At 39.1% G+C, this 15476-nt stretch overlaps 1 protein-coding gene across 1 annotated transcript in view; it reads left to right on the top strand.

The window, feature by feature from the left end:
- Positions 1 to 15476, top strand: part of LOC147549116 (uncharacterized) — a 96727-nt gene that overhangs the window by 66726 nt on the left and 14525 nt on the right. The gene's annotated exons all lie outside the window — the stretch shown is intronic.

Here is a 15476-nt window from a genome sequence, read left to right as displayed (position 1 = left end):
GAATAAAAGGCTTGAAACATTTACACCTTCATCAAAGGTAAGTCATATCAAATGAACCCTTGAGAGCACGACCTAGCCAAAACAATGTCAAGTCTTCCACAATCCTAGCCTCCATCCAAGGTTAGGTAACGTGTGTCTCAACTCCCAAATACATAACAAGAAGTATTGGATGCCTTCACCCATCGCTTTTTATCCTTTTATTTACTGATACAACATTACTAACTTAGGCGTCTAAGGTCGATGGCGCTGCTATCGACCATCATTTTCATGTGTGTAGCTCGACCAAAGCTCATGGACAAGCAGGAGAAGCATGACTTTCACTCATCCGCTTAAGCTAGTCGGTCGATAATCAACCTAAGTCTAGGAACTATGTTTCTGCACTTAGGCTAGGGGGACAAATGGTGTCTAAAATTCAAGCTCGAATTCCCTCAACTTACTATCACTTCAACGCAGCAACAAGGTTCATGTTCGAGTTCCAACTGGCTTAAAAGGCACCAGATTTGAATTGGTGACACGAGGATTTTCAGTCCTATGCTCTACCGGCTGAGCTATCCTGTATGTACTACTAGACTGCACACCTTCTTGTACCCCCATTTGACCCACAAAATACACAAGGTGCCACTAATGTCCCTTCCTCAATTTTCCATTCCGAGGGTTCCTCCTACACATTGTAGTTCATGCGGGCCGACACATCTCCAAGACTCCACCCGACCTAAGGAAGGTTCGAGATAAACACAACCCTAGGAACAGTAACGCCTCAAGTATTACCTAAAAGAAGGAAAACTCGAGAACTCGAAGTCATAAAAATAACACACTGACTTGAAGACCTCACTTTCTTCCTGAAAGAATGCAACCTCGAGCTATACCTGAAAAAATTACGCCTCAAGGCTTTTGAGTCTGCACTTCGACTATGATGCCTCAAAAATTTTCCATTCCAGATGGTCGCATTCAAGAATGCTATCTAGAGAGGTCACTCACTGAATGACAGAAGGGCCTCAAAGGTTAACCAGTACACCGTCAAAATTAGACGACTATAGTCGAGATAGCAAACCTCGACTCCTTGCTTGTATTATTTTCTTACTTAACGTGTTCTAAATACGTAAATTAAATTATGAATTTCATTGAAGAGATTGCCATCTTTTTAAATATTCAAGAGTTCAATACTACACTTCTACTGAAGAAACATGAATAAAGTGCAGTTAGAACAATAATAAAACACCACAAAAGCCCATGGGCGTTCGAAGTCATACATGCCTCGAAGGTGTTCAAAACATGTCTCAAAAATGAAACAACGTAAAAGCCCCATGGACATCCAAAATGTTAACTGCGTCGAGGGCACCCAAAATGTGTCTGAACAAAAACCCTACTAAACACTAAAGATCTGGTCAAGCATTTGATTCATCGGTCGTGTCATAATTGAACTCATGTGTTTTAGTCATTTGTTTAATCCCGTTGAATGCCAACCATCCTTTTACATCTCATTCGTCATAGAGCCTTTTCTAATGGTCCTTCATCATCTCAGCTCGAGCACGCAATCCAACAGATTTCCTTAGCTCAACATGTTTGCCTCACATGTGCCATTTTTGCCTTCAACTCGTCATCTATAAGTCTCAACATCGAGATCTCTTTCTCGAGAGCACGAACACGAGCCTCAAGTTCGACTTCCTCTGCCTTACCCTAGGTGTAGTTTTACTTCAGCTAAACGATATACTCTTTATAGTGAGAGACGACATTCTGAGCTTGAAAGATCTCAGATACAATGTACACCAAACAAAGAGGTATGTGAATCACCCGACTAAATAAGTATAATATGCATTTGCAGAGCCTAGAGCTATGAAAGTGACCTATTTCCACCCTAATGAGCCTGCATTTGCGAAGTCTAAAACTTTAGTTGTTATTTCCATTTCACTCAAATGGATCGATTTGATACTTAGCCCACTTGGACTATGTTGTGCGCTCCGCTTTTACATCTCATTCCTTATAGAGCCCTCTCTAGTGGTCCTCCATCATCTCAGCTCGAGCACGCAATCCGACAAATTTCCTTCTCTCAACAATATTGTGTGCCTCACATGTGCTATGTTTTGCCTTCAAGTCGTCATTTGTAACTCTTAACATAGACATCTCTTTCTCGAGACCACGAACATGAGCCTCAAGTTCAATCTCCTATGCGTTACCCCAAGAGTAGTTTGCCTTCAGCTCACCGATCTACTACTTATAGTGAGAGAGGATATTCTGAGTTTGAAAAATCTCAGATACAATCTACACCAAACAAAAAGGTATGTTAATCACCCGACTAAATAAGTATTATTTGCATTTTCAGAGCCTAGAGGTACGAAAGTGACCTCTTTCCTCCCGAATGCGGTGACATTTGCGAAGTCTAAAAGTTTAGTTGTTTTTTCCATTTCACTAAAATGGGTCGAGTTGATACTTAACCCACTTGGACTATGTTGTGCGCTCTTAACATAGTTATAAACTACATCTTAACCTATATGAGTTATTATAAGTATGGTTGCATTTAGAAAGTTATAAAACTCTAAATTTATTCTCATTTTACTGAAATAGAACGAGTCGACTATAAGTCTATCGAGACAATATTGTTAAATCTTATAGCAAAGGAAAGTTAGAAAATTATAACTATACAAGGTGTGCGACGCGCCGTGCCCCATAAGTAGACACGAGCACGCCCCCGCAATTTATAGACGACACGAAATTTCGGCAGAGTCTTCTTTGTAAATCAGACCGGTCGTACCTGCTAAACCTGTCATGCAAATTATACATTCGCATACACACACATTCATCCTAAACACAACGAAAGCTAAAGAAAATATAAAACAACCAACAACTCTGGTTGGAACTCGAACCACCAACCTACTAACTCAACCTGCACTAGTTCACCAATCTATGCAAGAACTATGCAATAGTTATATATACATATTAGTTCTTTGTATTGTTGTGAAACATATAATGTCAAATATAATGAAAACAAAACAAAAGAAATCAAATAAGACAACTGTGAAGCCACCTCACACCCTCTACGGACCACGACCCTCAGTTGTCTCACAACGATAACCAAACTACTAAAGAAGTACATGCACACGAAGAACCGGTAGGGAGTCAGTAACTCACGGACACGAGTTAAACTGGTAGAGGAGTCCCAACACAGAACTATGATAATAACCTTTTTGCAAGTAAAACATGCACACATATAAATATATATATATCAATCCTAATACTAGCATACAATAGCAAACTTAACTGTCCACCCATGGTATGCTCTCAATCAATGGAGAATTAACCAGAAAACTCTATAGTACTTTGGCTAGTACCGTCCCATACCATCACTAACCAAGGTGCTAGCATTCTCTCAAGAAAGTGTCTTACCCCTAGGTAGGGAAGCTACTCGCTTACTAGGCGACTCAACAATCATTGAAAAGCTAACCTCATGATAAATATATACGCCTAGCTTAACTAGATACATTTTAGCTTCACCGAATCGAATAGTCACGTCCCACAAGTATTCGTCTTCGGCCGAAAAGCCTATTCTCATCGATACACTAACATGAAACTACTTTGTCTTGTGTTGAAAAAGTATTTAACATATCAAAAGCAGAATAATACCTTTTTCTTGTAAGAACATCCTTTACCCACCATCTCAGCGGATTTAGAACTCGCCTGGTACGCCTTCGACTGAGATATGACTTTTTAATACATTACTTATCTTAGCACACACAGAAGTGGCACAACAAAGAGTCATATCAAAACGTGCAGAGGGATCCCAATCACCAAACTAGGCGGGCGGTCCGAGGTGTACAACGCTTGAGCCACAAGGGTAAGAACAAAATAGACATAAATGCCAGTCGAGCGGTCAGAGGTAGCAAATCCCTGAGCCCTGAGTGTCCAACCTAACATGAGAATCCTGGCCAGAGAGTGGACCACTACAACTTCCAAGGCCCTCATGACTCATCTCAGTTTACTTCACTAGTCACATACATCATACAAATCCTTTATGTTCTCAAAACATCGATTATTACGATCCGTTTCAAAAACCATTTCTGGGAAAATCATTTATGCGACATTTTGCATGTATAACACCATCACATCAGTAAGAAAAGTTCACGATAAAAGTTTCATTGAACTCAGAGTCTAAATCATCAATAATCATCAATAACCTAATCAACAATACAAATTTCATCATAACACCTTTACTGAAATAGGCAAAATTAGCGTTATAAACTTCACTCAAATCACTTGTATAAATCAACCAATATGATCATCTATCCATCTACACATAGTGATACATGAATGTCTCCTAATCCTAGCATGAATCTAGATAATAATATAAAAGAAAAACAAAAGAGCTCCCCTACCTAGCGATTTAGGAATTCGTCCTTCACTTTGCCTCGAGCAACTCGCTTTACACTTGTTTCGGCTCAATCTCTTACAAGATCAAACACAATACACATAAATGTTGAATATTCCAACAAGCGTTTGAAATAGAATAACGAATTAATCAAAAGAATAAAAACCCTAAAACACTCATAACCCCAAATCGAACTCGCTTAACCTCGGAAGAACCCACGTGTGACTTTTTTTTGTCATAGATTCAAACCAGTCACCATTTAGCTCCGTTTTTATAATACCATATTCCCAATGCATTTCTAACATTTCATTACTTGATATCTCGGCCAAATTTTCAAAGCACAATCCTCACAATGGAAGAAGAACGTACAACGGTGCATCAGTTTTCTCCTAACAACGCGTTGCACACTTAAATTGTCACAAATCTCTCATCCAAAGTCCAAACGGCTATTACTATACTTTTTCAGATGCCTCTCTAAACAAAAAACAAATGTTATTACGACTTAAAGAGCTTCTAACACTTCCTTTGACTTCTTAAACTCGAAAAACAGTACAACAGTACTCCAATTTGTGTAACAGCGTGCTGCATACTATAACATCCATAACTTTCTCGTACGAACTCAAATGACATGTTCCATATCAATTTAGAAAGCTAACATCCCAAGCTACAACTTACCTCTACTTATATGACTTCATCCGGATACTCAAATAATACAGAAATGCTTGACAACAGACTGTATTGTGCAGTCCTATGAAATCTTCGTTCGGTCGACAGTCTAACCATATTAACTTCTATAACATTTCTTAAATGCCAATTTACTTATTTTTCAAATATCCAAACCCTGGAATTACATGAAATTATAACAATCCCCAATTTCCTAAACATCCAACCTTACAATCCATGAACCTATAATGTATCTCAAGGATTTGCAAAACTTACCCTACACATGCAAGCATAAACCTCCATTAAAACTAGTTAATTAAACCCACCATGATCACCTAGAGAGAGAAAGTAATCGTTCTTATTAAAACTTCCATAAAACCTAGCTTAAATCACATCTTCAAGCTTGAAATCGACAAAACAAACATTCCCACTTGAAATTGCCGACGACTTTGGGTCATAAGAAAAGTCTTAAGGGAATAAAGACTTAGTCAATCAACATTGACTTGGGGGCATATTTATTTTTTAGTTCAAAAATTTCTTTGCTTCGCATCAACTTCACCACCATTTCCGACCAACGATTATCAACCATCACAATCACGACCACTAATCATCACTGCTACTTCTTCTTTTATCTCATTCTCTTACTCACTCTCTTTATTTCACTCTCTATTCGACTGTGTTGGTTAGTTTCCCTCTCTCTAAGTAGTATAAAGATAGCCCTCTTCACCATAAATCCAATAAGAACCATGAAAAAGAACAAATTATCAACTTACAATTTGACGAATCACCACAAAAAATAAATCCAATAAGAAACATGAAAAATCAAAATGTTCAATTTTTGGACTCAAAATGATTATGCCCCTTAAGTCAGATCTAGTTGACCAAACTCTTTATCCTCCTGACACTTTTCTTTATGCCTAAAGTCGCAACCTTGAACTTCTACCCAAAAATTCTTTCTGTTTTCGATTTGGTTCGTTCGAACCCTAACCCCAAACTAAAACTATCGAACAACTTAATCCCATCTAATGTCATCCCATAACAGCCGAAGTTTAACTTTAGTCCGTGGATTTGGTAGGATTGCAGAATACCCCTAAATTTGTACTAGCCCCTGTTTTGACTTAGTCTGAAATCAGAATGGTCCCTCATCTAACTTAAAATCTTAACATGTTATAAAGTGATTCGACGTCTAGCCATACGAAATGATCTCATTACGCTCAATAAGGCGAGTCGACACTAAGTTTACTTAGACTACGGTGTGCGTCCCTAAAACAACTAAAATACAACCAACATGAAGTATACGACCCGCTCGAGGCTAGCGAATGGTTGAGCGTCTAAAGCTACCAAGATAACCCCATTCCACTCGAATAGGACGAGTCGGTGATTAGTCCACTTAGATTACTCTAGGCATCTCTAATGCAAAATCCATCTAAGTGAATGAAAATTGGTCCTCCGATACATGCATTAACGGGAAAAATTCGTGTAATTTCTGGTAAAAAAAAGCATATATATATAAAATGTTAATAATAAAAAAATCCAAATTGTCGTAAGCAAGTGTACCTTATAACTATATTACGGCTTTTGCCTCCAAACTGCCTTTGGGCGGTTTGGAGGGGTTTTTCCTCCAAACCTTCTAAAGGCAATTGGGAGGGATTTTCTCCAAACGACTTTTGGGCAGTCTTGAAAAGGATTCTCTAGACTTTTGGGCAGTCTTGAAGAGGATTTTCTCCAACCGACTTTTGGATATTTTCCCTAGGTCGACAAAGATATTTACGACTTCTCAGTTTAAATACCCAAACAACGGTTTTGAATTATTTGGCGAACTATCAAGATTTCTAGGTCGACGTAATAAAGGTTGGACTTAGACAAACTGTGGTACTAGTATGAAACTAAACCTCGACACTACAAAACCCACTCTCTAAGTGAGCAACGCACTAACTTGGAGTAGGGAATAAATTGTAACGGCCAAAATTCGTATTAGTTCCACACCCCCTAAGCACCATCTGGGCCCAGCCTACTATGCACAAGTATCACTCGGGCCCGACCAACTCTCCTATTGGTTGGACACTCTCCAACATGAAATCCAACCCGCTGGAAATCTAATGGCTTCGAGCCCATTTGAACGTCCATCTAAAGAAACAATCATCGTTCAAAAGTGATAATACTCCAAGTACCCCTTGGTTGCCCTCAACCGAGCCTACTAGTTACTGAGCTAACTTAAACTCTGAAGATCTCGCCACGTATACCTTGACTAGGTCACTCGAAGACCCCAGGTCACCTCAAAGACCTTAGATCATCTCAGGTTACGAGGGGTTTAAAGTTGAGGCGGCGCAATTTTACAGTCAAGTTTCTCTAGGTGATAGATCAACCATTCAGATGATTCTCCCTTAGGGTTCAAGGCCCCCTCAACCCCAAAATTTTTCGGATCGGATAAACTCTACGAGTCTATTAGTCACATATAAATATAAGGGGACTCAGACTCAAAAGAATATCAAGTGTCAGCTAGAACTAGACGACTCAAATATCTTCTTAATCACTCTACCGATCTAATATCCTTTCTGCCACTTATTATCTGTTAGCAAAATATTCCAGACGACGTTATCTTACCTTCAACCTCCAACACCACTGAAGCTCTGTTAGAACCTCTGATTGAGTCGACCTTTCAACCTGCTCTAGGAAAATACCCTGACAAACTATCCCGTAGAGTCGAAGCTCTAGCCACTATACGAGCCAAGACACCCTCCGAGGATACAACACAGGGTTACCCTCAACATTCCATTTATTTACTTTATTTATAGTTTGCTGACTTGACCGTTGAAACCTCTTTGGCTGGTACTATCCCACGATTCAACTTGCACTTTGTCTGTCTAAAGGTCCATCTGGAGGTTTAAAGCCCAAGTTGTTTGTGGCCCACCAATCAAACTTCTGTTAATTATGTGATTTTCTACCCTCCACACTGGGCAATATGAGTAACCATGAATACAGTGAGAGTGAGACACAAACCATTGAAATGTCAAGCGAACTAAACTTGAAACGAGGCCCCATTTTTCATTTTGGTAGAGAAAATAGGTATCTTCATGAGATGCTTAGGGTAAGGTGCTGATGTGACATGAAAATGTCATATTTAAAGCGCCTAACTTAGACTAATTAGTCAGTTTCGGGTGTTATTTCTAATAATTATTTATTTTTCTTGTTAGGTGACTTACATGGAGCTGGACACGTAAGTCGGAATAAAAAGAGCAAATTATCACTTTTCATCTCATGCGGCCAAATCGATAGCTCAAGGGTTCTTTGGTCATTATGTACTAGGGTTACTTTGGTCATTTTGGTCAAAATCAGTGTTCGAATGACAAGTGGAGTCCATGGTGAACTCGACAGCGATAACAGAAGTCGAATCGGAGTTCGGACGAGCAAGTTATCCAGGAAAGAAGTCGATGTACATTTCGGCCCCTTCAAGAGATCTTAAATGTAGAGACATATGATGAAGGCACCCCTTGGGTTTTAAATGAAAGCCATAGTCCAAACCCAAAGCCTAGAGCCCGAAGAAAAATGACAAAAAGAGAATTTATGGGCACCCCTTTTGTGGTCCAAGTCAAAATGGTCTAAAGAGGAAGTCAAGTCAAGGATTTTAGTTAGATATATCAAGTCTTTTTGGGAGACATCTTCTACGTCTACTCTTGGAGTTAGAAAAATAATTTGAAGGCTAGAGTTCTTGAGGGTTTGAAAGAGAAGAAAGAGCTTGAAGGAGGAGCAGACCAAGCTTTGGCGGACAGCGCACTAGGCCAGCCAAAGCAAAGCCGACACAACAGTGTCTCGAGCTGCTGTGAGCAACTGCACCAACACGAGCAAGCATGATTCTTTAAGGGGTACACGCAGGGCAGCTAGCATAGGCCGGGTCTTCAAGGACTTTTGGCCAGAATCCTTCATCTTTGGCCGAGTTCTTCAAGGGTTTTCCTGCAATAATCTTGGCCGGAAACCATGGGTTCTTACTCCCCTCATCATTGTCTATCGACTCTTGGTGATTGATTTGATTTTGGGTTAAAAATCTTAGAGACACAAAGCTAGGGTTAAGCTCGGGACACCAACTCGTTTCAGCTCGGGATCTTCCACCATAGCTCGGGACGCCAAACTGAAGGAGTTGAAGGAGATGTCCGTTGACCAGGATTGCAATGCGAGCAATTTTTCGGCTAGGACAATTGATGAAGAAGATCATCAAGTTCGATTGATTTAGGGGTCGTAGAGTTTATGCTAGGAACCAACTACGATTGTCGAATTACGAAGTAATTCGCGGCTAACTTCGACCGGATCCTACATCGGGTTACACATAAGAATGGGTATTTAATCGGATGATATGACTAGTGGGAGTGTGATATAACATTGGGAATATCCCATAAACATATCTCACATGCCTAAATAGAATTTGGCCAAAGATAGTACAAAAAGGCCAAAAACGGGGTTTTGGGCATAGACCGATTCGGGCACTTTTAGGACTCGGATTGGGCTGATTTTTTTAGGGACGTTTCCTTATGTTATGAACATCAATTCTGCCAATTTTGTCTGGGTTTTGATGTTATCTCCTTAGGGAATTGAGAAAATATCAACTAGTTGCTATTTTCGATAATTTCTCTAAATCTTATTCTAAAGGGTCTTTTAGGAAACCTAATTGGAGGTGGATTCTTATTAGGGTTCTATATAAATACTCTTGGGGCATTGAATAAGGTGTGGAATTTCTCCTTAAGCTTTCTTACTCTACCACATCAAGTAGAGAGGAGAAAGTGAGCTAATTCTCAAGCTATCTTCTAGTCAAGCAAGAATAAGGTCTTCTTATTATCAAACCACCATTGGAGTGCTAGCAAGCTCTCAAGGAGGAAGATTAATACACCGTTCGGTGTCCTAAGTAGAGGAGCGACGATTGGAGCTCTTGGTCTTCTTTAATCTATTGGAATAGTTCGAGGGAAATAACGATTAAGGTAATCTACTATCTCCTATTAGTTAAATATTAGTTTATGCATGATGATCATGGGACCAATACTAATATCAAGACATTAGATGTCTGGGATTCCACTTATACGATATTAGTAGACACCGTCATAACCTAACACAAACAACACCAACACGGGCAAGAACGATTCTTCAAGGGGCACACACGGGGCAGCAAGCATAAGCCGGGTCTTCAAGGACTTTTGGCCAGAATCCTTCATATTTGGCCGAGTTCTTCAAGGGTTTTCCTGCCATAATCTTGGCCGGAAACTATGGGTTCTTACCCCCCTCATCATTGTCTATGTGCTCTTGGTATTTGATTTGATTCTGGGATAAAAATTGTAGAGACACAAAGCTAGGGTTAAGCTTTAATGGTGGATTTGTGATTTTGAGGAAGGAGATAACTGATTGCAATGGGGAACCCTGATTTTTTCTAAGGGGGATCTAGTGCATCGGAAAATGAGGTTTCCTCATCATCTTCTTGTAATTTATTATTCATTCACCATGTTTAGTTAACTTTAGTGTGTCAATTATGGGATGAAGTTGTGATGATTTCTGTGATTATGTTTGATATGATTTAATATTTTGATTATAGATTGATGTTCAATTAACTCGATTATCGGATCGATCATATTTTCATGTGTTTTGTCATGCACCTCACATGGTTAATAGATGAAGCGAAGTCTTCGATATTGATTGTAGTCTAAGTCATAATTTCATGTGTCTTGTCATGCACTTCACATATTTAGATGACTAGACAATACCTTCGATGACTCGGGTTCAACCGATTAGGATGTTTGTTTGACTACGTATGATCTCCAGATATACGTAGTTCTTAGAGACATCAACCATAGGAGTTGAAATTCGATTGTACTTCGACGCTAGCTCGGACGACACGTAGTTGTAGGTTTATCATTACGGATTCCGGACTTCGACACCTGTCTCACTTGTTGTCCTCCGACTCTCCTCTCAAATCTCTCTCGCTCGTTTACTTAGATTATTTAGTTTAGTATTACTAGTTTTCTTCTTTTGTTGCTTTTTCGATAACAAAAACCCTTCTTTATCTTTGTTCTTTTCCGTTTTAGTCTAAGTTAACAAGTAACATCTAGATCGGTGGATAATACCATTCAATATCAGAGTTACCTTCTTATCCCTGTGGATCGACCCCGGCTTTGCCTGGTTATTACTTGATACCTCTGCTTGGGAGTGAAACCTTTCGGATGCATCAGGTGCAACAAATTTTGACATGCCGAAGGCACGGGTTATACCTAGTTACAATCTAAATTCTAATCCAGTTTTCCTAAATATTATTCTGGACTTTCTTTCTTGTCTCTTCAACATATAACTCTTGTAGATTCTGACCAGGTTTATCTTCGTAGATAATCTTATAAATGTATGATACCGACTTTTAATGCATGCATAAATGCAGTATTTAATTGCACGAAATCCATTTGTACATTGTGAATGTGTGTAATTGTTCTAAACCTAGGCGGAACTATAGGTAGGAACCGGTCTGGCTCGGGCACCCGCAGGTAGTTTTCCTTCTGACTCGGGTTGATCGGGCCTTTTTCCTTTATGACGGTTAAGATTGATGGACGAACTTGATTTCCTAATGCCCGTAGCCCGCCTGAGCTCGCCAAATAAATCGGGCAAGTCGGGTATCGCGTCATCGGGCTTCGGGCAAAGAGTCAAAAAAGTATTTTAGTTTTGTTTTCAAACTTGAGTTAATCAAGATTCATTAGATTTGTTTTTTTTCCAGTTAGATTCAAGGTTTACAAAAGGTTTGTTTTACTACATTGACTAAATACATGTTCTTGAAATGAATCAATCTATAGATGCACAAATCTCCTGTGTAAGTGAACATATCTCTTAATGATATGAACATATCCATAGATGAAGACATAAATTTTTAACAGGAAATTGGGTCGGAGGCCCAATTTCTTGTATTTTTTTGTTAAAAACACAACCCATCTTTTTAACTAGCTAGGCCCCAAGTAAGTTATAAAAATAGGCTTGAAGGACATTTTTAAAAGCACCAACTTTTTAAGAGTCAAAAATACCCTTCATTCAATTAGAAATACCTTGTAATAATCTAACTAATAAATTAGGAACTTGAGTTTTTCTCATGAACGAACCGAGTTGGATTGTCGATGCCGATTAGAATTTCTGGGGTTTGAATCGATTTTGGCTATAAGATAGGTTGAGGTTTTTAGGATTTGGTGATTTAATCTATTTGCTTGTTGTTTGAAGAGGCTTTTAAGGGGTTTGATTTAGTTTTTGGTTCTAAATTCTAGAGAGAGAAAGTTTTATATACTTTCAATGGAAGGAGAATTTGATAGTGTTTCAAGGTGTAATCCAACTTCTTCATTGCTTTATTTTCATTGAGTTATGAATGATGGATGACAATTTGTTAGTTTTGATGTTTATGTTCAAACTTATTTGTTGGGTTTATATGGAAGTTGTGAAAGTATAGTTGATGCAAGCAATGTGTTTGATAAAATTCTTGAAAGAGATGTTGTTGCTTGGAATGCAACGTTAGTTGGTTATACAAGACTTAGGTTGATTGAAATAGCAATAAAGTTGTTAGTTGAAATGCATGTGAGAAATATTTTTTCTTGGATAATCATGATTGGTATTTATGTTCAAATTGAGAATTTCATGAAAGCTTTGGAAGTTTTTCAAAGAAATGTAAAATGATGGGCGCTAGAGCTTATAAAATGACTATTATGAATTTGTAGGGGTTTTAGCTAGTTTTTCGATACAACATTCTATTAGACAATATATAATAATTTGTAATAAATTTCATGTTAAATCAATTCAAAAACTAATTTGCAAACCATTTGCATGGCATTGCAAGGTGTTTGCAAGGCTCTGCAAGGTGTTTGCAAGGCTCTGCAAGGTATGTGCAAAGCTTTGCAAGGCTCTGCAAGGTGTTCGCAAGGTTGTGCAAGGTATTTGCAAAAGTTATGCAAGGTATTCGCAAGGCTCTGCAAAGTTTTTGCAAGGCTCTGCAAGGTGTTCGCAAGGCTCTGCAATTTGTTTGCAAGGCTATCTAAGGTGTTTGCAAAAATCATGCAAGGTGTTTGCAAGGCTCTGCAAGGTGTTTGCAAGGCAGTGCAAGGTGTTTGCAAGATATTTTCTCAGACTAGGGTTAGGTTAGTCTTTTTACTGAAATTGAAAATTACATAATTGCCATCAGGGAGGTGAAGCCTAAAAAACTTTGATGAATCCTTTTTAACTAAAGTCATAATTTCTTAGGGAGTTTTGGCCAAAACTCCCAATTTTTAAATCAATTTTTTTTTTATAATATATGATTTTTACAAGAAAAAGATAGTGAAAGAAATAAATAAAGATGAATAAAAATGGCGACGGAGAACATAGAAGGTTAACCAGAATAACTATAAAAATGGCGGAGAACGATGTATTAAGGAATCTCTAGTATGTAGAAAAATTGGAATAGGGGATGTGTGAGAGACTGAGAGGAATAAGGGACAATAGATAATGAAATACTAATGGAGAAAGAAGCTATATATGGTGGTGAATGTACGAGTGAGATTTTTAACAAATGGTTGAGATTTTCTCTAAAAGATAATATAATCTCAGCCATTGAGTTTATTTACTTTGGCATGCGGTTCCTACAAGGCGAGATATTGGGTTGGTGGTCGCGAGATCTTGTGGGCTGGGTCTATCGAGTCGGATGTCAGGTGAAGGGCTATTTTCGAGTCCCGCCCATTAGAGCCCGCCTCAACGGGCCAGGTAATTTTCCTGCGGATGTCTTGTGGTTTGGGTGGACACCTTCCGATCACGTGCTTGCAGACCTTTTTCCCAATCCTAGGCGTTACTAGGTGAAGACAGACCCAGCTTATAGCCTGGGTTAGTTCACATATTTCTGGAACCAAGTATAAACATAGTTTTTTTTTTAAACCACGCGAAACCATTTTCATTCATAAGTGATTAAATCATAATGTTACATGGATGATAATTGTTATTTCTCTCCTCTGAAAACGTCATGAGAGTTAACATATATACATTTAAATGTAAAGTACCTCATAAAGAGAAAGAAATTGACTAGACACCGACTCGATAAAATGACCCTAAAGGTCGAAAGATGAAAAGATCCTAAAGATCGAGAATGAAAAGACCCTAAAGGTCGACAAAATTACTATACGAATACTAAAATAACCACCTTTGCCATCACCGGAAAACCGCCGTCGTCACCGGAAAACCGCTTCCGTCACCAGAAAACTGCCTCCATCACCGGAAAACCACCACCATCACCGGAAAACCGCCGCCACCACAGAAAACCGCTGTCACTCCGAGCACCCATTATCCCGGAAGAAGCCACCCTGTGCCATCCACAAACCACCATCGTCTCATACCACAAAGCATACCCCCACCATCACCACAATACACCATGAACCCACCACCACCATTAATCACAATCCCATTCTTCACCACCACACCACCACCACCACCACCACTACCACTATCACTAAACGCCCCACAGAACCCACGCCACCACCACATCACCTTCTCGTAAACCAGCAAATTATGCCCAGAAATCCAGTCGCACCACTACCACACCACCCCCACCATCACCATTACTGAACTCCACCGCAGAAACCACACCGCCAACACACCACCAACACAAAACACCACATAATCTTACCATACACCCCATTCGCACCACGACCACCACCACCACGAAACGGTTTAATTGTAAAAGAGAGAGAGAGAGCGGAGAGAGAGGAGAGGGAGATGCTATAAAAGAAAACATAAAGGTTCCGACGAAGGGAGGACCCTTTGCCGGAGGAAATCGACGAAATCCAAAGCGGTTTTTCCTTTAGAAACTTAGAGAGAGGGAGAGAGCATTTTTTCAAAGTATAAACATAGTTAGGTGTTAGCCTAGTTGGTTGTAATAATGGTCTGGGCTTTGTATATCCTTGAGTTTTCCAACCTTTTTATTTTAAAGGAAGGGGAGTTTTAGAGACGCTTCTTATAATAGTTAAAGGCGCCTCCTGTGGGAAGGAGGCGCCTCTAACACTTATGGGTCTTTAAAACTTACCTTTGGTGAACGTTGGATTCTTTTTGGACCTCCAATAACCACTTATCTTATCGTTTATGTATATAATTGTGTTTGAACTATTTTAAGCCCTCAAAATTTGTTTTGTTTTTCTAATTATACTCTCGCTTTTAGTTATATCTTATTTGTTTATCTATCCTTCACTTCATAGTTTGGTTATTACTTACTAATGTGTCACCAGTCGACAAGCCAGTCGTCAGCAATTGTCGACTGACCCTCCAATCTTGCTTTTCCCTTTTCTTTTTCCCTTTCCTCTTGTTCTTTATTTTCTTTCTCTTTCTGTGACAACTTCAACCATCACCATGGGCCTCTCCCCTACCTCTTCTCGACAAATTTAGCGTGATATGTCAAAAATCTAAATACAAAAAAGAATCGCGTCTCAAATTTTAGACA

The sequence above is a fragment of the Eschscholzia californica genome, unplaced genomic scaffold, assembly GCF_041429995.1.
Source record: "Eschscholzia californica isolate CP2 unplaced genomic scaffold, dmEscCali1.0.p SCAF_3, whole genome shotgun sequence".
Taxonomy (NCBI): domain Eukaryota; kingdom Viridiplantae; phylum Streptophyta; class Magnoliopsida; order Ranunculales; family Papaveraceae; genus Eschscholzia; species Eschscholzia californica.
Note: the sequence above shows the minus strand (reverse complement) of the source record. Positions and strands in the feature narration are given on the sequence as shown.